Source organism: Chionomys nivalis, chromosome 1, assembly GCF_950005125.1.
Source record: "Chionomys nivalis chromosome 1, mChiNiv1.1, whole genome shotgun sequence".
NCBI classification, from domain to species: Eukaryota; Metazoa; Chordata; class Mammalia; order Rodentia; family Cricetidae; genus Chionomys; species Chionomys nivalis.
The window spans coordinates 118,738,569-118,760,081 of record NC_080086.1 but is presented as its reverse complement, the minus strand read 5'-3'; positions in this window follow the sequence as shown (position 1 = coordinate 118,760,081).

Below are 21,513 nucleotides of genomic sequence, written 5' to 3'. Positions count from 1 at the left end.
CTTCCATCTGAACAAACCTAGATGTCCATTACTGACTCGCACTGGTTACCAGTATGGTCAGAGTCATTCTCAACTGTGGTTTTGAGAGAAAGATGAGCCTGAGCTTGGTGAAGGCGCCCTGAGGGAGACGTTTAGCTGACTCTTACACTGCAGGCCAGGCTATGAATGAGCACTGCTACCCACACCTCTGATCATCTCCCTTGCATGTGGATGCACTCACAGTAGCACACCACTGAAGAGCAGACCCTGCTCTGTCTCTCCATGCTGTTTGCTCGCTAGGAAGAAATCATGCCTTTGAAACTCCCCCTCTGCAGCGGCCTTTGAAAGCACACGTTCCTTCACGGTTCACCAGTGCAGGGTTCTGTGACCTTGCAAGAATTTTTTAAAGAGTCCATTCATGCTACAGGCCTTTATCCTTGCACTTGGAACACAGAGGCAGACAGCTCTCTGTGTGTTCCAAGCCAGCCAGGGCTACACAGTGAGACCTCATCTTTTAAAAAGAAAAATCCACCTATCCTTTATAAAAGATTCATGTCCCCTCCTTTTAAAAGCTGGCTTCCCAGAAGACAGGGCCTGGGGAAGGTGGACTCTGCTGTACAGCTTCTATCACGTGTGAGTCCACAAGACTCGCTTGCTCCTCCTTAGTTGTATGAAGAGTAGGATTCGAGTTCGCCGTTTAGAGATAGACAACAGCAGGGACTTATCACAAGAAGAGTGGACGGTGGGGGGTGACAGATGGTAGAAACTTCCTCTGCCACATCCACATTTACACATGTGCTAGCGCACACTTTTACAAAAAGATGTCTGCTGTAGTGTGTCTTTCTCTGTCCCTCCAGCCAGCTCCCAAATAACCACACAGAGACTTATTATTAATTATAAAAGCTCAGCCTATAGCTTAGGGTTATTTCTAACTTGTTCTTATAATTTAAATGAACCCATTTCTATTAATCTACATTGTGGCTCATGGCTGTTACCTCTCCCCCTGCACATCTTGCTTCCTCTGCATCTGGCTGATGACTCTGTCTTCTTCTTCCCAGCATTCTCTCTGCCTTGAAAATCCTGCTTAGCTATTGGCCATTCAGCTTTTTATTAAATCAATCCAAGTGACACTTCTTCACAGTGTACAAAAAGGTTACTCCACAACAATTTGCAATATGTTTAAGGCTTGGAGGAAATAAAATAAGATGAGTGGATAGATGGGTGGCGGATTAATAGTTGGATTATGAACAAAGAAATAAATGGATATATTTATGGATATATAATAAGCAAATAGGCTGACTTTTACCAAAGAGAGTAGAAAGTCATAAATCCACACTCCCTGAGTCCTTGATCTCATTCTTGTCCATTTGTTCCAAGGAAATAATTCAAAGGAATAAAATTTCCCTGCCCCCATTGTAACAGTTTTGCTTCTAACATAACAAAAGTATGACTTATCTTGGGAGGCAGAGACAAGCAGATCTCCATGAGTTTGAGGCCATACCAGTCTACAAAGGAAGTTCCAGGACAATGACAACTAGGGCTACACAGAAAAACCCTGCCTCAAAAAACAAACAAACAAAAAATTGTGGTTTAAATGAGCAAAGGCTTGAACTGTTGAGGATGGCCATTCAGGTGACACCAGGGTAACAATTTAGAAAAAAATAACATAATATCATTTCATATTTTGAAATAATATTAAGAATAGAGCCTTTCATCTATGTCTGCATTTCCACAGAAGGACACACACCTCAGTCAGGCCAGTCTTCAAGGCCCCACATGTCTCAGGGGTGTTTTACTGTTGGCCTCACTTTCCACATTGCTGAAAGGGAGAAAGAGAGCAAACCTCCATCTCCTATAGGAGCACTAGGTTCGTTCTTGCCAATCAACAGGTCAGGGAGGGCGTTTATAAACATGAGGTCACCCTACCTGTGGCCCGAAATTATGTAGCCTCTCCATTGAGATGAAAAGGAACAACAGAAAAATAAGAAGGACTCTTCCCTGAATGGTTTGCAGAGAAATTAAGATTAAGGCAGAAGAAATACTCGAGTTGGATTGGTGAGATAACACAACACACACAAAACAAACAATACATCGTCATTATTTTATTAATTCAGTATCATTATTAATAATAAGAAATGTAGTATTTTATCCAAGTCAGAAAAGTCAAACAATGCAAACAAAAGTACATGGAATGTCCTTAGTGTCTGATGGCATTGCACACGGCCTGCCATTCCATACTGCATGCCTTGTCGAAGCTGCTGACCCATGCTGCATGCCTTGTCAAAGCTGCTGATCCAAGCTGCATGCCTTGTTGAAACTGTCAATCCAAGCTGCATGCCTTGTCAAAGCTGCCCACTCACACTGCATGCCTTGTCAAAGCCGCAGATCCATGTTGCATGCCTCGTTGAAGCTGCCAACTCACACTGCATGCCTTGCTGAAGCTGCCCACCCGCACTGCAGGTCTCATCGGAGCAGAGCTCAGATGTGGACATGATGATGAGAACGAGATGCTGTACCTAGATCAGAAGGCCCTGGAAGGGAGCAGGAAGTCAGGCCAACTGAACTCTGAGCACCATCCACAGGCTGGCGTTCACAGCATTAACATATGCTTCCCAGGTTTACTCTGGACCAGGAAATCCACAAGTGCTTTTCACCTGTTAGCTCAGTCCTTATAACACACTGTCCACATTTACACGTGGGAGCACAGCTGGTGACGCAGAGCCAGATGTAGCAACCTTTCCGGACCTGTGCTGCTCTCAACTCCCACCATGCTGGACCTCCCTGACATCTGGCTTCTGGGTGCTGAGGTTACGGGGTCCTTCTGGGAGCAGCCCCACCACTTCCGGTGTCTCACTGGACTCTCTCCAGAGAACCACCGCCACTTACTGTCGTCAAGGGGCTGTTTGTTCCTGGTGAGTAGGTTGGAGCTGCATCGGAGCAGAAAGTCTAGGCCTGTACCGATCCCTTCATCCCCGGGGCTGAGTGTTGGACTCTGTAACCTGAGAGAGGGTAGGGGTCAGGGATGCAGGCTCCAAACACCTGTTGTATTCTCCCAAGGCTCTGTTTCTAGAAGGTGCCTTCATCTGTGCAGAAAACCTGAGAACCTAGGACACTGTTGGACACTGAGCCTCGGAAAAAGGAGTTAGTTCTGTAATCTGGACAAATAGTTGGCCTTCTCTGAGTCAACCTTCCTCCTCTTCAGGAAGAATTGATATTTAATTTCCAGGTCTAACCACGTACACGGTCGCTGGGGAGGTGAGGAGGCAGCCTGAGGAGGAAGGAGGTGTCCTTCAGCCTGTCTCTTGCAGGCTCCACCTCAGGTAGAAAGAGGAGTGTTTTTGCTAATGGAATGTGCAAACCAAATGGACAAGGGTGGGGTCAGGTGAAGGGAGGGAGTGGCCTGAAATCCCACAGTAGTCTATAACCCACAGCTGTTTGGAATTCTGTCTCCAATGTCTATTAAGCATCTGCCACAGATAAAACAGTGTTTGTGTGGACTTGGGCACCCACTGGACCCAGTAGATACGGGACCAGTAGATACGGGAGTCATGTGGCCCAGATAAAGATGGCTACCGTGTACCAGATTTTCCCAGCTCATTGACCCCTGTGGCCCTTGTGATTCTCCTGCAAGAGGAATGAAAGCAATAGTTTGGGAGCTCATTCCACTCATGCTTCTACCCTGTCCCCAGGCAAGGCACAGCCAATGTGAACAAACCAAGGTCAGGTCTGGGAAGAGCCACTCACAGGGACGTGGGGCCCAGCTGAGTCACCAGGCCTGGACGTCCACCTCATATCCTCTTTTACTCATTAACCAAGGCTATGACCTAAATCCCATGGGCAATAGCCACTAAGCACATGAGGAAATGGATAATGACGGTGGCCCAGGCAGCTAAAAGCCACAATTACCCTTCCTGACAGGAGCGTGGGACCTTTTTATGAAGAGTGAAATTTTTGCCTATAAATTGCACTCGCGAGAAACCAGCAGGCGCTGGCTGGTGACCATGGTTACATCTTACACAGCTGGAAGCAGCATTTCCAGACAGCTGACAGCCTAGGTGTCTGCAGCTCACACCTGCACACTACGCCTTGGGGAAGGATTTCCAGGGAGAACTCGGTGCTTGGTTGCAGCCCAGGTGGGGTCAAGGCACAGAAGGGAGGCTCTGACGGATGCAGAGGCTAAGACCTGTCTCTGGGATTCTGAGGCGATTGCCTGTGTAGAGCCTAAGCCCCCAGAGTTCTGAAAAATGGTCCGAAGACTTCTCCTTCAAGCAAGTTAAAAGCTAAAATGGTGAAGCTGTTAGTAAAGACGAGGGAAGACCAGAAACTAGGCCGGTTCTGCCCAGCAGAGCCTCATCCACGATGGCCACAGAAGAGGTTCTAGCTAGAGGCCAAGAGGCAGGTTGGGATGCCTAGGGGAGAAATAGCTGTATCTGGTCTAAGTCCAGAGGCCTGGTGCTACTGGTAGCCATATTGAGCTTATTTTTTTTCTCACTGCCCTCAGCTATACCCAGCCCAGCAAACAGGCTGTGACCAACCCTGACATGTGGGCTCAATTAGTGTCCCTCGCTGGGCCCCTCGCTAGCTGTAATTTCCTTTCTAGGAACTAACTCTGCTTGGCACTTCCACTCTTGCCCCGTCATGGTTCCTCAGTGCCGCCATCACAGACACACACATCCTCTAGTCTTATGCCTGGGCCGTGCGCCAGATGTCCTGCGGGTCCCCGTCCATCCGTACACTCCATTTACAAACACGTGTAACAGTATCAAGCAGGCGATGAGTTCTGGGCAGTGCACTGCTCCTAGAAAGTGAAGCGTATGTCTTTATGGGTCATATGACTCTTGCGGCGCAGGGAGTGAGTCAGATCATCAGGGAGCTGACTCAGGAAGGTCCCGGGGTGCTCTGGTAGCGAGCTAAGTTCAAGCATACATAGAAGCGGCGGGGATCTAGCTCCACTGCTCTTCCAAAGGTCCTGAGTTCAATTCCCAGCAACCGCATGGTGGCTCACAACCATCTGTAACAAGAGCTGGTGCCCTCTTCTGGCCTGCAGGAATCCATGCCAGACACTGTATAAATAATAAATATATAAACATTTCATTTTTAAAAAATGGGAATGAACCACAGGTGTCTTAATCCCAGAGTGTCTAAGGCATTCTGTGGAGTGTAAAGGTGGGCACAGGGACAGCACTGAGTTATGGTTACAGACTGTCTCGATGACACGTTTTGGGAAGGGAAAGGCCATTTCTCTAGTTACAGCAAAGCCCAGAATTAAGAGAACCAACATATGTGTATGTGTACACATGTATGGTCACACATTTGTAGGCGTGTGTGTGGGTGCATGTGTGCCAGTGCGCATATGAAGGTCAGATGACAACCTTGGGTGCCAGTCTTCACCCCAAAGTTATGTCCCCTCTCTGTCCCTGTCCCCGCCTCCCTTTGGGAGAGCAGGGATTGGAGCCGCACTCCACTCCCAGCCTTACACAGGCGCTACACAGTTACCTACCGGGCAAAAATGTTTACCCACTGAGGTATCTCTCTGTCCTCTATCTTTTTAAAGGAAGACATTATCTTCCATGGAGATATAAGATGCTGCTTTCAGCTCCTTGTAATATGAAAGCTAAACTGGCTCAGACTGGCTTTCCTCAATAGAGCCAAGCTGCTCCGGATTTGAACTTCATTTAAACTCTGGAAAGGGCTGGAACGAGGTTTGTCAGGAGAGGGTTTCTCCTTCCTTTTAATCAGCGCATAAGTCAATAAGCAGCTTGGGCAATAAAGGCCACACTTTGAGGAATCAAAGGCAAGCTCGCTCTCTCCATCTGCGTTCACACCCAGGGTGGACATTCTCAGCTCTCAAGCATTTGGTGTTTGTCTTGGAGGAAACCGAAAGCCAAAGCGAGCCAGGAGAATGAGAACCAAATGCCCCTTAGTCTGAGCGCTGCCTCTGCCCACACCACTGGAGCCCGACGGATGGTAAGCATTGTGCCGGCAGATGATAGCATCGGGGAAGCCATCTGGGCAGTGCCAACGGTCAACTGTGCATGTTCAGGCCATCTTGACTCGTCCCCCATGGAAGTGCCCACTGACCCTCAGGGATGCCGACTCCTGGGCTGTTTGTCATCATTCTCATCATTTTCTGGGGCTGTTTAAATTTTCCGGTTGAACTTTAAGCTATGAATAAGAACCTCGTTGGCTCTGGGATTTGGTTTGAGTCCCCTCTGTATCTAGACTCCCCAGAGTGCTCTGCTACCACGAGATGGGATGAGACAATGTGCGGTTTGTAATAATTCCAATGTGAGCTGCCCCCCCCCCCCATGCACTCATATGTTTAAATATTTGGTTCTAGCTAGTGACACTGTTTTTGGAGATTTGGGGTTTGATGGTAGATGGAGGTTACCCAAGGGTAGTTTCGCCCCGGCTCTGGTCTAGTCCTCTGCTTGTGGCCTGGCAGCCCTGGAAATATCTTCCCCACACACCCCTGGCCCCATGGCTTCCCTATCAGGACAAAGGACTGAAAACTGAAACTTCCCCCACTTTAAACTGTCTTCATCGGGTACTTAAAATGAGTAAAGGAGGGAATACAGAAAACTGGTTCCGGACAAGTGGGGTTTTTGCTGTGATGGCCCTGACCATGAGGTTCTGGAGCCTCTGCCGCTGCTTTCCTGGAGGGATGTAGACGTTTGAAGATGCAGCTGAGAGAAGCCCTAGGAAAGTCTAAATCAAGCTTAGGGGGCCATTCTGAGGATCAGAATGCTGATGGACAAGCAGAGAATAAGACTGTTTTCATGCTGGGCGCTGGAAGTGCATGCCTTTAGTCCCAGCACTTGGGAGGCAGAGGCAGGTGGCTCTCTGTGAGTTCAAGGCCAGCCTGCTCTACAAAGTTCCAGGACAGCCAGAGCTACGCAGAGAAACTCTGCCTGGGGGGGTATTTGTGAGGTTACGGGTGGGAATGAGGATGTCTGGGAAACTGCTCTGCAGGCTATTCATATCACATTCTAGCAGAGAATTTTTTTGCCCATGCTGTGAAAGTTTAAGTGAGGCTGAACTCAAAAGTGATGGACTGATTTATCTGGCGGAGGAAATTTCAAGACAAACAGCAGACAAACCGCGGCATTGTTTTTGGCAGTTGCTTTTAGGCAGGTTTATAATAAGAATTTGGAGGAAGTGCAGATGAGAAAGATGCGAAACTGTGCAGTTTGGAGGTTTGGGTGCATTTAAACTAGCAGACAAGCAAGGGCAGATAACTTGCACCTGGCTATAAGTGTTTAAAAAAAGATCAGCATTATTGAAGAGCAACCCCAGGGCTGAGGATACAGATGTGTGGTTGTCTTATCTGACATCCAGGCCCAGCCCCACTACAGGAAAGGAAAGGGACAGCAACAAAGGCACCATAACTGCAAGACCCCACTTAGTAAAGACTCCAGGGCACACAACTGAGAAAAGTTGGAAGACTTTTGTCTGAAAAGAGAGTGCCAGCTGGCCAATGGTGGCGCGTGCCTTTAATCCCAGCACTCGGGAGGCAGAGGCAGGCGGATCTCTGTGAATTCAAAGCCAACCTGGTCTACAGAGTGAGTTTTAGGACAGTTTTGTTGCCTGCAAAATGTAAAACTCTGGGCTCCTTCTCCAGTACCATGTCTTCCTCCTCACTGCTATGTCCTGTCATGATGATAATGGACTGAACCTCTGAATTGTACACGAGACACCACTATTAAATATTTTCCTTTATAAGAGTTTACTGTGGTCATGGTGTCTCTTCACAGCAAAAGAAACCCTAACTAAAACATATGTCTAATGTTCATCTAACTTTCTCTACTTGTTTATAGTTCAAGACCCCCAAACCAGGGAGTGGTGCCATCCACTTTCAGACTGGGTCTTCCCATGCCACTGTAGGCAGACAAACAATTCCCCAAAGACCTGCCACAGGCCAACCCAGCGCAGTCATCCCTCACTTAGAATCTCTTCCCAGGTAAGTAAAGGTTGTGTCAGGTTGACAATCAGACCATGACAAAACCCTAGGATGATGGAGAGTCTGGATACTGGAATGTCTATCAAGGAAACCTGCAGGTACCCAGTAGTGCTGATGCAAGAGAGATAACCAAATGGCAGGGCCTGACCAAACCCATGGAGCTCAGACATCTCCAACACATGACAAAGAAGCAGGGTGTGAGTCAGACCATTCAGTGCTCATTCTGTAGCGTTTTTGTCTTGCTTTAGTCCGGTCTTTCCTTGCTGGGCCCTCCTTCCTTCCTTTTGGAATGGGAGTGATTACTCTGCCATTGTATATTGAAAGTACCTAACTTGTTTGGTTGGTTTTTTTCTTGTTTATTTTCTCATTTTATAGGAGCTTACAGCTAAGAGATTGCCTTGACCCTTAATAGAAACCTCAAACACTAATTTTTTTAATTATTTTTTATATTTGTTCATTTGTGTGGGGGGTTGCACACATGTATGTGTGTGGAGGTCAGAGGATTGTAGTGTGAATTCTAATTGGTCTTAATAATAGAAACCCAGAGCCAGATAGTAGAGATGCTGAATGATCAGAGTCAAAAAGGAGCAAGCCACAGCCGACTCCTACCTTGCTAACTTCTCAGGCAAAAAAGGGGTTAAGCTCCTGTCTCCTGCTGCCTTATATTCCTCTCTCCACCCAGCAATATCACTTGTTGTCTTTCTGTACAGACCTACAGACTCTATGGTTAATTAATGGCTTGCTCCGCCCTCTGATCTAAGGCAAGCTTTATTTGTTAGAGCACAAACAAAATATCACATTTCCTCTTTTTGTCTAAAATAAAAAAGAAGGTTATAACTAATATAAAAATATATAAAATAACTGCAACAACTATATATAATATATGTAGGCAATAAATACATCAACAATGTCTAGTCCATTAGAAAATGACAAATTCAGAGAAAATACTATCTGTCCTATCTTGATGAGTCCAAAAGGTTACACTTAATTTGCTTTCTATTCTAACTTGCATGATCAAAGCTATCTTTTATATGTCTCTCAACTTTATACACTTCATACCTCTTTCGTGAATTTCTTTTATTTTCTGAATCTGGTAACAAGGAAAACTGAGTGGTTATTTTAAACGTGACTGCGGGACCAGGCAGGAGAAGAAACTCCAGCTACAGAGGACAGCTTGCAGAAACTGGCTCTCTCCTTCCACCATGCATGTTCTGTGGATTAAACTCAGGTCATCAGGCGCCTTTTCCTGCTGAGCCATTTTGCTGGCCTGAGAGTCTGGACTTTTGAATAGTCTTGAGCCTCTTAAGACTAACCAAACTCTTGAAGTTAGGCTGGGTGCAGTCTGCATTGTGAGCCGGGCACAGGCCTTGGGAACAAAATGTCCCTTACAGGCTCATGTATTTCAACAGTTGGTCCCTGGCTGACAATGTTGCTTGGGGAGGTGCTGGACCTTGGGGACATGATGCTTAGATGGCAGAGGTGATCTTGTATCTGGCTCTGAGCTTCCTGGTCCAGTAGCCACAGGAAGACCTCCATCATGTAGCCCCATATCCACAGACCTCACTCACCTTACCTTCCCCACGGTGATAGAATAAAGCTCCCCGAAAACCATGAGTCTAACTAATTCCTCCTCCACTAAGTTATCTCTGTTAGGTACTTGATCATAGAAATCAGGTGAATAATTAACACAGAATGTATGGTACAAAAGGGCCAAGGAAAAACACCTTGAACCTGACTTGACCCCAGGATTAGGCCTTGAAATCCTGCCAATCACTGAGCTCGCCCCAGAGTTGGGCTGCAGAATCCTACCAATCCCTGAGCACAGATTCCACTAATCCCATCAATCCCTGATCATGAAATCACACCAATCCCTGAGCACAGAATCCCACTAATCCCACCAACCCCTAACCTGCCCCAGAATCAAGCTACCAAAAAACCACCAATCCCAAGCCACCCTGGAAAGTTCTGCCCTCTCCCCGCAAAGAAACTCCATACAAACTCTGTCTTCTGTGCGGTTTGTTGCTGCTTCTCACCCTAGAGGCAGTTACCCTACTGGATTCTTCTTTCTCAATAAATCTCTTGAGTGAAGTTTGTTGTGCGGTGTGATACTTTTGCTGGCGCCAAGACCAGCTGTAACGACATTCACTGGAGCCGTATAGCAGGACCGGAACTCCGTCCTTGGAGTAGAGCTGTAAGCGGCTAGGTTTACAGTGCGGCTGCCAGGATCCCTGTCCACCTGAGTTCCAACGTTTACACAGAGTATACAACCAAAGACTGACTTAAAAGTCACATGACTTGAGCGAGTCACTTATACCCATGAATCTTGAAAAGTACAGAATAAAGTAAGGTTATATCACATCAACTAAAGCTGGTTAGAGTGTGAACAGCCATCTAAATTCAGCTACTATTGTCCTTACTGTTTACATGCTGATGATCCAACTGAGGTTTGACCTGCCTCACAAAACACTCATTTGGATTCATCCTCCCCCCAACAAATTTCCAAGGAGATACATTGTAGGGACGTTGAGCAGCAAAGGAATAAACTGTAAATTGATGGAGCCTAACACTGGGCTCAGAGTGTTTGCCTCTTTGAAGAATTATTTATTCCTCACCTCCGTGAGGTGTGAAACAGTTATTCAGATGGAAACCTGGAGGCTTAGGATGATTTTCAGGGCTAGTCTCAAAACCGTCCAGCAAAAGGTGGGTGTGGTTGCACGCTCCTCTAATCTGAGCCCCAAGAAAGCAGAGGCAGGTGAATCTCTGTGAGCTCATGAAATAGGATCTAGCTGGGTGGATAGTTTACTGCAGCTCCCAGTTTTCCAATAAGTGTCTTACACATCTCCCTGTGTGGTCAGAGGTTGAAGCTAGTCTGTCTTTATGTCCTCAGAGGTCAGCAGATTTAGTTAAAAGGAGACATGGCCAGAAATGCATGAATGTACATGATTTATTGATTGATCATCTGTGACACCGCTAGGCGTTGCCCCCAATCACTTTTTATGTAATTTCCACAACCCTCCTCTAAGGCAGGCCCAGCTTGAAGCAGCTGAAGTTCTGGAAGCCAGCTAACCTGTCTGGAACTGGGACCTAAGGTCTACAACGCCCCCCTTCACCTCATTCTTTCTCAGACCTCCAGAAGAGTGGCAGCCGGAGGTTCTCCTCGGTGCTGGTGCCTGTGGAGGGTTTGTGAACTCAAGCCTGAAGGGCTCCTGTTCTCCTGGGAAAGCAATGTACAAGGCCCCAACAGCGCGCTCCCTGTGGCCATTATCCGCCTTCCTGGTGCTCCAAACCCACGCTGTTGTTAAGTCAGTCTCTTTTTTGTGTTCATCCCGTCCTCCCAACTCCTGCAACTTCTGGGTGGTCTTGCTCCCTGGAGTGCTAACCCATGAAAGGTGCAGAAACTCCGTGCTCCTCGGATCCTAGCGCAACTAGGGTGGGGTCTGGGAATGAGTCTGCGCATTAGCACTGTGTGAGGGGTGGGAGGAGAAACTCCTAGAGGAAGGAGGGCACAAAAGGTGACAGATGGCACCTTCACCAGAGTTCAAGGTCACAGCAGTGCCATTCCCTGACACTTTGCTGCCACGACTTCTGCAATTTGGAGAAAGCTGGAAGGCCTGCTTCCCAGTGGTCCAGGTACTCTCCGTGTTTTTGTTCTTTTTCAGATGATTAGATGGTTTTGATGTGTTTCACGCTTCCCCCCCCGTGTGTGTGTGTGTGTGTGTGTGTGTGTGTGTGTGTGTGTGTGTGTGTTCAGGTGACCATTTGACATAGCGCAGTGACTGGGAATCAGCTATCAGGTACCTGTGGGGAAGGGAGCGCACCGGATTGGGCTGCGCCCTCTGCTGGCCAATACCTGAAGAAGCACTGGATGTCAGCCAAGCTGCCTGTAGGTTCTGAAGGCTGAAAGACTTTGGTTTTATCTTGAAGGATCAAAGTAGCCAGCCCTACGTTGAAGGGTTCTGTGTGTTCCTGCCAATTGCATCACCCGAACCACAACCCGCAAGCCTGGCCCTTCTGAATAAACTTAGGACTAGTTGAAGGCCCACATCTTACCAGAACCATGATACATAGCATGTATCCATGCACATGTGTGCATTTGTTATATGATGTGTGTGTGTGTGTGTGTGTGTGTGTGTGTGTGTGTGTGTGTGTGAAGCGGGGTACTGGGAGTTGAACTCAGGGCCTAACACAGGCTGAGCAAGTGCTCTATTGCTGAGCCATACTCTTTATTTTGAGACAGAGCCTCACTAAGTTGCCCAGACTGGCCTTGAACACACATCTTCCTACCTCAGCCTCCTGAATCTCTAGGAGTCTCTAGTCTCTCCAAGATGAGTCGCTGCACCCAGCTGATGGCCATTCCTACGCAGATATTCCCCTTGCATCATCGCCACTGAGTTCGTCCTGATAGTCATCCTCACCAAGTGTACGCTGCAATCCTGCTGCAGCCATGGCGTCCCTCGCAGACTTGGGTCTCAAAACGCCCTGGACAGCCAGCTTAGACTTTTTCCATTCCCTGAAATCCGCTCCACAGCTTTCTCTTTCCCTTGACTCGTGGTAGTCCTTGTGCCTGCAGCGCTGCCTGGCTGTGACTCACTGAGGTGCTCAGTTAGTTTGGAGAAGAGACTTCTCGCTGCAGACAAGTCAGGTCATTTTGTATGTGACCTTGAGAAGTCAGGCTCTGCGCTGCCTGTGTTCCACTCTGCCCAGCCGATTGCGGCAACAAATGAATGCCCTGTGACAGCTTCAGAAATACACAGGAGTTGGGGGAGGGCAGCAGAGAGAGTGGGGAAATGAGTTGGGGTTTTTCAGGAATATAGCAGAGACAGCCCCTGGCAAACGGCTGAGAGAACATTCTTTGCCGCTGCGGGACACTGCTGCCATCTAGCGGTAAATCTGAAATGGACTCGTGGAGTATAAAAATCTTACTTTCATCGAGGTCTGTAAAATCTCACTCTTAAAATTCTGCTATCCAAAGGGTCACACAGGGTTTACAATCACAGGAGGACTATCATTAAGGGCTAAAAAATATATAAATAAATAAATAAATAAATAAATAAATAAATAATAAATAGAAATCACTACTAGTTTTCTCCTGCCATGCTCTGCACCCCGGGATGTTCACTGTCTAGGAGCTGTAATGAGTGTGACGGACTCTACGTCCCTGGGCTCTTAGAGCAAAACTTCCTAACTTCAATTCCAGCACTTTCTAGATAGTGTTCAGGGCCATCGGTTTGAGAGAAGAAAGGAAATGCATTTTTATTTTCATGAGCCTCAAACAAGCTTAGTGTACTCTTCAACCATGAGCTAATAAAAAAGCCCTGTGGGCCCTTAGGGCAAATTCAATTCTGGCCTTATCTGTGGAAGCTGGGCCTTGTTTCCACTAAAGTGTAAAAACAAGAAGGTGTCTGTGACCAACTCAGTGAGGGGTCCAGCAGGGAAGAGTCAGAGAAGCTGCCTAGCACTAAAAGCTGCATGAAGCACAGACAATGTAATTTTAGGAGGACTTTTCAGTTGACAGGACTCAGATTCATGAGCACAAAGAGCTCATCCTGTGGACAGGGAAAGGTCAACTAGCCATCTCATCCCTACACTCTCACGCACGCGTGCGCGCGCGCGCGCGCGCACACACACACACACACACACTACACCACACACATACCACACCACACACACAACCTCACACATCACACACATCACACACACACCACACACACACACCACGCACATACCATACACATACCACACACACCACACACACATACTACATACACATATCACACAACCACACACACATACCACATACACACATCTCACACACACCACACACACATACCACATACACACTGAAGGTGAAGGCGTAAGTCACAAACACCAGTTTGGAATTATGATTAATAAAATGGTTATTTATTTAAAAGGGAAAAAACTTACAGATCACAGTCACAGACAACAGCCCTCTGTGCAACCAGTAAGGGAGTCTAGTCGCCGGAAGCAGAGCAGGAAGTAAGAGAGAGCGAGGAGGAAAGTGGCCGCTTTTTTAAAGGGAGAGAGACCACGCCCCAATGGGCTGGTATCTCAGCGGCTATTGGCTGGAGGAGCGGAAGGACCTCCTGCAACACCTCCCCCTTTTGTTTAAGTAAGAGAGTTCTAAACCTACTACGAAATTATATACAATAAGTACAAATATCCTATTTTAACTAGCTTAAGTCTTACATAATAAATAGCTTAGCCAAGTCATGAGTGGAAAGTAACTACATTTATATAGTCTTCAACCCCATCGAAGATCTGAGAAGGGAAATAATGTTACCTGAGTAATTAGGAAGTGCAATCAAACAACTTCCAAAACATGCAACAAATCACAGAGACAACTAGCTACCTGGGCAATCACCCAAGGTCACGTTTGCAGCGTTGAAGCAACCAACTTTGGCTAAGGCCTAACATAACTGACATACCATTTTCAAAGGCAAGCAACTTTTCAAAACTATCTTACCCTGTCTTGGCAGGATATGACAGTCCTGTTTTATCCATTGATGCACGCTCTGTATCTCTGTCAGTGGTTGAGGTATGGGCATTTCTTTGCCCAAAGGCCAGTTCTGCCAAAAAGAAAGGCTCCAGGTGGAGTGTCTTTGGTGCTCAACATTCTCTCGGGAATAGAGCCGTGTTGCCAGGAGCAATTGTGTCTCACTACCACAAAACTCTGAGTTAGATTAAAGGCCATTTTCTACAGCTCTTTGAAGAGGTTGAAGATTATCTATCTATACTGAGTATAATCTCTATGTATCTAAAGAACCTGATTAGTCTAATTATAAATGACAAGCTTAGAATACTATTGATCTATATAATTCTCAATAACTATCTAACTTAAAGACTAAGACAATAAACGACTGTGAAACAAATGAGGACAATGACCTCCAAATATAAACAATGTACAAATATACATTGCAGTATGGTAAATATATATCAATACACAAACAACATATAAGTATCTTAATCAGAGGTAGAAATGTACACTGCAATATGGTAAATATATACAATATATATATCAATACAATATATGTTAATACATAAAAAATGTTTTAAACAGAAGTAAAAACATGCATGCATACAATAGTCAATATAATTTCACTTTGTATCAATATATGAGAATTGATACCAATATATTTGTCTCAAAACAATAACTCACAAGTACCAACAAGTACCAATCTATTATCCCATCATCCCATTATCCCTCTTTTTTTTTTTCAAATGATGCCTGAGCTTATAAAATTCCTTTATACTAATTATAATCAACCCCTAAATGATGTTCCTAATCCCAAGGGCAAACTTTACTGGGAGAGGGGACGTCGTCCTCTAGAATTACTTCCAGCTGTCATGGGGGTGACATTCTTTCTGGGGGATCCTGTGAAAGTAAAATGATGGTTAAATTTCAAGATCAATGTCTTTTAAAATTGCAAATAGTCTCTGAGTATTTTATGCAGGTCTGGCCAGAATGTTGTATAAGATGTGCACCATTTCAGCTAACCAAGTTGGAACTGTCTTGTGCAGCTGGTACCCAAAACAGGTCTTGTAGTAGCGCTGTCAGTATCATGACGTCATATCAACCAGGTGGAGTTGTTGTTGTGTGGCCCCATCTTCTTCCTGGAAACTTCAAATGTCACTTCAGGAAAAACTCATTGTTCATTGTGAAAAACTTAAACATTAATCATATAGACATATATATAATATTCAATGAAAGGCATGATAGATATATTTAATGAAAAGTATGATAGATATGAAGAAAAGCAAAGATGTTTTCTAAACTCATATTTCTTTCTGTCCCATATCATGGCTCTTGACATGAGACAGAAACTCCAGAAACTCTGGGTTTTTCTCTTACCAACAGGCTTGGAATTGGAGAGGGACTGAGCCAGAGTCCAACTTCAAAACCAGCTCTATAAATTTAGAAATATGGTTTAATATATTTTACTTACACAACCTATTCAGTTTTCTTGATAGTTCCTATTGGGCAGGTATTTTTCCATCTGTCAGTATCCAAACATCCAGGGTCCCTTGAATTTTTCAAAGATGAGTGTTTTCCTGCAGAGATAAGAACAGAACCCTGCCCCCATTCTATATGTTTTTCTTACCACCTGTATGAATATCATCATTGTGGATGAGTTGTCATTTCTCCTTTCCAAGAGGTTTCTCCTCTTCAAATCGAACCTTTATTAATTTTGATGGTATCCACAATTTTTCTTCTCCTGTGGAAACAAGAGCAAAACCCCTTCCCCAACATAGCACATCTCCTGGCTTCCATTGAGAGGTCAGCACATCTTTGAAATAAATCGGTTGATTTAGTTCAGCAGACTTTTCCATTATCCAATGTCTTTCTGCTGCTGCTGTTCCTTTCTCGTTAGCGTTAAGAAAATTCAAGGTTAATAAAACATTAGGTAATCTATTTCTGGGGATATTTTTGGTCCCTTTCTGTTTGTTCAGCATATCCTTTATAGTATGAATTGATCTTTCTATAACTGCCTGACCTGTAGGATTATTTGGTATACCTGTAATATGTTTTATATTATAATAATCAAAAAAGCATTTTATTTTCTTAGATACATATGCTGGACTGTTATCTGTCTTTATTTGTGCAGGTATACCCATGATGGCCATAACTTCCAATAAATGTGTGATTACTGAATCAGCCTTTTCTGAGCTCAGGGCAGTAGCCCATTAAAAACCTGAATATGTGTCTATGGTGTGGTGTACATATTTTAATTTACCAAATTCCATAAAGTGGAACACATCCATCTGCCAGATTTCATTTCTTTTAGTACCCTTAGGGTTACTCCCTGCAGGTAACAGTGTTTGATTATAGAAAGAACAAGTAGGACATCTCTTTATAATGTCCTTAGCTTGTTGCCATGTAATGGAAAATTCTTTCTTTAGGCCTTTACTATTGACATGATTCTTCTTATGAAATTCTGAGGCCTGCAACACGCTTCCAATCAATAATTGATCAATCTCAGCATTGCCTTGTGCTAGAGGACCAGGCAGAATGTATGGGACCAGATGTGTGTTATGTACATCGAACAAAGCCTGTTCCTGATTACGTCTTGTACCTGGATAAACAATGAAGTCAACTCTGTGTCATCTGGCATAAATTCAGCGGTTTCAATATGCAAGATAACTCTTTTTGCATATTGTGAATCTGTAACTATATTAAGAGGTTCTTTAAAATCCCTTAGCACCATAAGAATGGCATATAATTCTGCCTTCTGGACAGAATTATAAGGGCTTTGTTCCACCTTACTCAATTCATCTGACTTATAACCTGCTTTCCCTGATTTATTTGCATCAGTATAGAACGTATGGGCTCCAGTTATTGGAGCATCACGTACAATTCTAGGAAGAATCCAAGAAGTTCTCTTTATGAGGTTAAGTCTACCACTTTTGGGATAGTTGCTATTAATTTCTCCAAAAAAAATTAGCACAAGCTCTTTGCCATGGTTCATTGTCTTCCCATAACTTTTTTATTTCTTCAGTAGTAAAAGGCACTATAATTTCTGCTGGGTCTATACCTGCTAGTTGACGAAGTCTCAGCTTACCTTTTATAATTAATTCAGAGACTTTTTCCACATAAGTTTTTAATTTTTTACTTGGTTTATTAGGTATAAATATCCACTCTAAAATATTATCTTTCCTCTGCATTAGAATCCCTGTAGGAGAAATTCTGGAAGGCAATATGACTAGGATGCAGCTAAGATTTGGGTTCACCTTATCCACATGTGCCTCCTGTAATTTTTCCTCAATCATTGTCAGTTCCTTTTCTGCTTCAGCTGTCAGTTTTCTTGGACTATTCAAATCTTTATCACCATCTAAGGTTTTGTTTAAATGAACTATTAGATCAGGTGTTATTCCAACAGCTGGTCGTAGACTGGAAATGTCTCCTAACAATCTTTGGAAGTCATTAAGAGTCTTTAACCAGTCTCTCCTAATTTGTGCCTTTTGCGTTTTAATTTTCTCTAACCCTATTCTGTAACCTAGGTAATTAATAGAATTTCCTCTTTGAATCTTTTCAGGGGCAATTTGTAATCCCCACCTAAGCAAGACTTTCTTTACTTCTTCAAACATCCTTTCTAAAATATCTTTATTTGAATCAGATAACAAGATGTTATCCATGTAATGATAAATTATGGACTTGGGGAATTGTTTACGAATTATTTCCAATGGCTTACTTCCAAAATATTGGCACAATGTAGGACTATTGAGCATACCTGTGGGAGGACAGTCCATTGATATCTCCTATTAGGCTGAGAATTATTATAAGTAGGCACTGTGAAGGCAAATTTTTCTCTATCCCTTTCTTGTAACGGTATAGTAAAAAAACAATCTTTCAAATCAATAACTATAAGAGGCCATCCTTTTGGTAATAGAGAAGGCAAAGGAATTCCAGAATGTAGTGGGCACATAGGTTGAATTACCTTGTTGACAGCTCTTAAATCTGTCACCATTCTCCATTTACCGGATTTCTTTTTTACAACAAACACAGGAGAATTCCAAGGGCTGGTTGATTCTTCAATATGGTGAGCATCTAGTTGCTCTTGCACCAGCTGTTCCAATGCCTGTAATTTATCTTCAGCTAGAGGCCACTGTTTGATCTGCATTGGCTTTTCAGTTAGCCATTTTAAAGGTAGGGCTGTTGGTACCTCTAAACGTTTGGTATTTGCTGTATGTTCTTGTACAGCCTGAATGCCTGGTGACCTTTTTCCATAATACCTCATCATATCCTTCCCAGAATTATGAGTTCCTGGAACTACAGGAATGTTAATCTGGGTCTTCCATTGCTGTAGCAGGTCACGGCCCCATAAATTTATTGCAATATTGGCTATATATGGCCTCAGTCTTGCTATTTGCCCTTTGGGCCCTATGCATTCAACCCATCTTGTGCTTTGTTTTACACGAGATAGGGTTCCAATTCCCAGGAACTGAACATCTACCTCTTGAAGAGGCCAATTCGGATGCCAAGATTCTGGAGTAATGATACTTACATCTGCACCTGTGTCTAATGAGCCTTCAATAAAAGTGCCATTTATACAGACTCTTAGCTTTGGTCTTTGATCGTTAATAGAAGTCTGCCAAAATATATGTTTACTCTGTCCTACTGGGTTTTTTGACTCATCCTCCATGCGTAATTCATCATTTAGACCAGTATTACTTTTTACAGCAGAAATTGGAGCTTTTAATATTCTTGGTGAGGCACGTTCTCCACTGTGACTGGGAATGACTGGGCCACTGTTGGCTTGGGGGCCTGCGAGAGGCCCCTCAAGGAGTTTCCCGATGATATTGGGTTGCCCTGTCTGTCTGTTGTTGACTGCATTCATTGGACCAATGCTGGCCTTTACCGCATCTCCTACATATACCTGAAGGCCGAGGTCTCCTATTTTTGTCATTCCCAGAAGGGATATTATTCCTAGAAATTCTTTGCCTGCAATCCCTTTTCAGATGTCTTAATTTACCACAATTAAAACACCTGGCAGTTTGATGTCTCCTCATTGCTTTGGAAATCGCTTCTCCTACCCAAGATTCATCATTATAGCTAAACATCTCAACATTCATTGAATGCTGAATTCATTCATCCATAGGTGCTGATCTAAACTTTAAAGGCCCAATTATCTTTTTGCATTTTATGTTTGCATTCTCAAAAGCTAGAGATTCAAGAAGTATTCGTCCAGCTTCTGGGTCTGTTACCCCTATGCCCAGAGCCTTAATTAATCTTTGCAAAAAGTCAATAGAGGGTTCTCTCTGTCCCTGCCTAATTCTGGTATATGATTGAACCCTTTTTGCTGGATCTTGTAGCCTATTCCAAGCATTTAAAGCTGCTTGGTGACATAGACACAGTACTTCATCATCATAAAGAGCTTGGACCTGTAGATCAGCATATTCTCCTGCACCAAGAATTTGATCTTGGGAAACCTCCACACCTTTTGCTCTTCCTTGCTGTTCCATATGTTTGGATTCTTCTCTGAAATAAATTCCAAATATCAAGGAAGGTCCATTATCTAAAACTGCAGACACTAACTGATGGAAATCGTGGGGGGTAGCTCTAGCATTAGAAGCCCAAGTCCTTATCATTTCCTTTACATATGCAGAGTGCAAGCCAAAATTAACAACAGCTTGCTTAATTTCTTTCAGATCATTCATTGCTATTGGCGTCCATCTAGCTTCTTTGACTCCCTTTCAGCCTTTAGAATTTGACGCTTTGCCAGTATTAAGTATAGGGTATGTCACTAAAACCCTGGGTAAGCCAGTTCTAATAGCTGGTGGTGGCATTGTATCCTGTCCTTGTGCCTTCTTACTCTGTTCACTAGCTCCAGTAATTTCTTCAATCATTTCAGGTCTTTTTATTATTGTCTCTCTTAAATCCTGAATCTCCTGACCTGCATGTGTTTCTAGTGATTTCACTGAGGTATCAATTTTTTGGTCCCCATTCTGCACCTGTGATTCCAAAGCTTTTGAATCCTGAATCTCCTGACCTGCATGAGTTTCTAGTAAAGATTGTATGGTTCTTAGGAGTGCCATAATCTTCCTAAATGATAGAATATGCAAAAGAACACTGAAACCTAGTAACCAGTAAATTAAGTTATCCCCATAGTCATATAAACCTTGCATGATATAACCCATTGTATTGGTAACCAAAACAGTAAAATTCGTGTTGGAAACGAAAACTGCCATATTACCTATTATCCAGCAGGTGGCGCTGTTGCCAAGTTGCGATGAAAACGGGGTCCTGTTTCAGTGTCCGCCTAATATTTGTTAAAAACTGGGAAATGCAAGTTGCTCAACAAAGTAAATGTAATTAAATCAATTCCGTACACGGAACCATAAACCCAGAATCCAGAGGTAGAGAAGAGTAACCCGGAAGCTGTGTATGCCTCCACGTGACAGAGTCGCCCCGAGGGGTTGCAGCTTTCGGCAACCGGCAACCGCGTGCTCTGGTTCCCGCCACTCAAGCGCTGCGCTTGCAAGGGAGATTTAAAAACAACTCAGAAAAGAGCAAACCACGCGGGCAGAAACTATGTGGGCCTGTGGAGTTTAAATCCACGTGGGGAGGCAAACGATAGGCTGCGTGGGGACTTGAAGTCAATCTGAGGTGTCTAAAGGGAAAATATAAAGAACTGCAGCAAAAAAAGCCACTGTGTGATGATTTATGTTAAACTGCTGGCTCCACGCACAAGGCACAGGCCGCAAGGCACAGACCGCGGCCTAACTGGCAGCAGGCAGCCGAGCGGGGGAAGGAGGGGTCCTAAAACCAAATGTTGGGTGCCAGATGAAGGCGAAGGTGTAAGTCACAAACACCAGTTTGGAATTATGATTAATAAAATGGTTATTTATCTAAAAGGGAAAAAACTTACAGATCACCGTCACAGACAACAGCCCTCTGCGCAATTAGGAAGGGAGTCTAGTCGCCGGAAGTGGACCAGGAAGTAAGAGAGAGCAAGGAGGAAAGTGGCCGCTTTTTTAAAGGAAGAGAGACCACGCCCCAATGGGCTGGTATCTCAGCGGCTATTGGCTGGAGGAGCGGAAGGACCTCCCGCAACAAC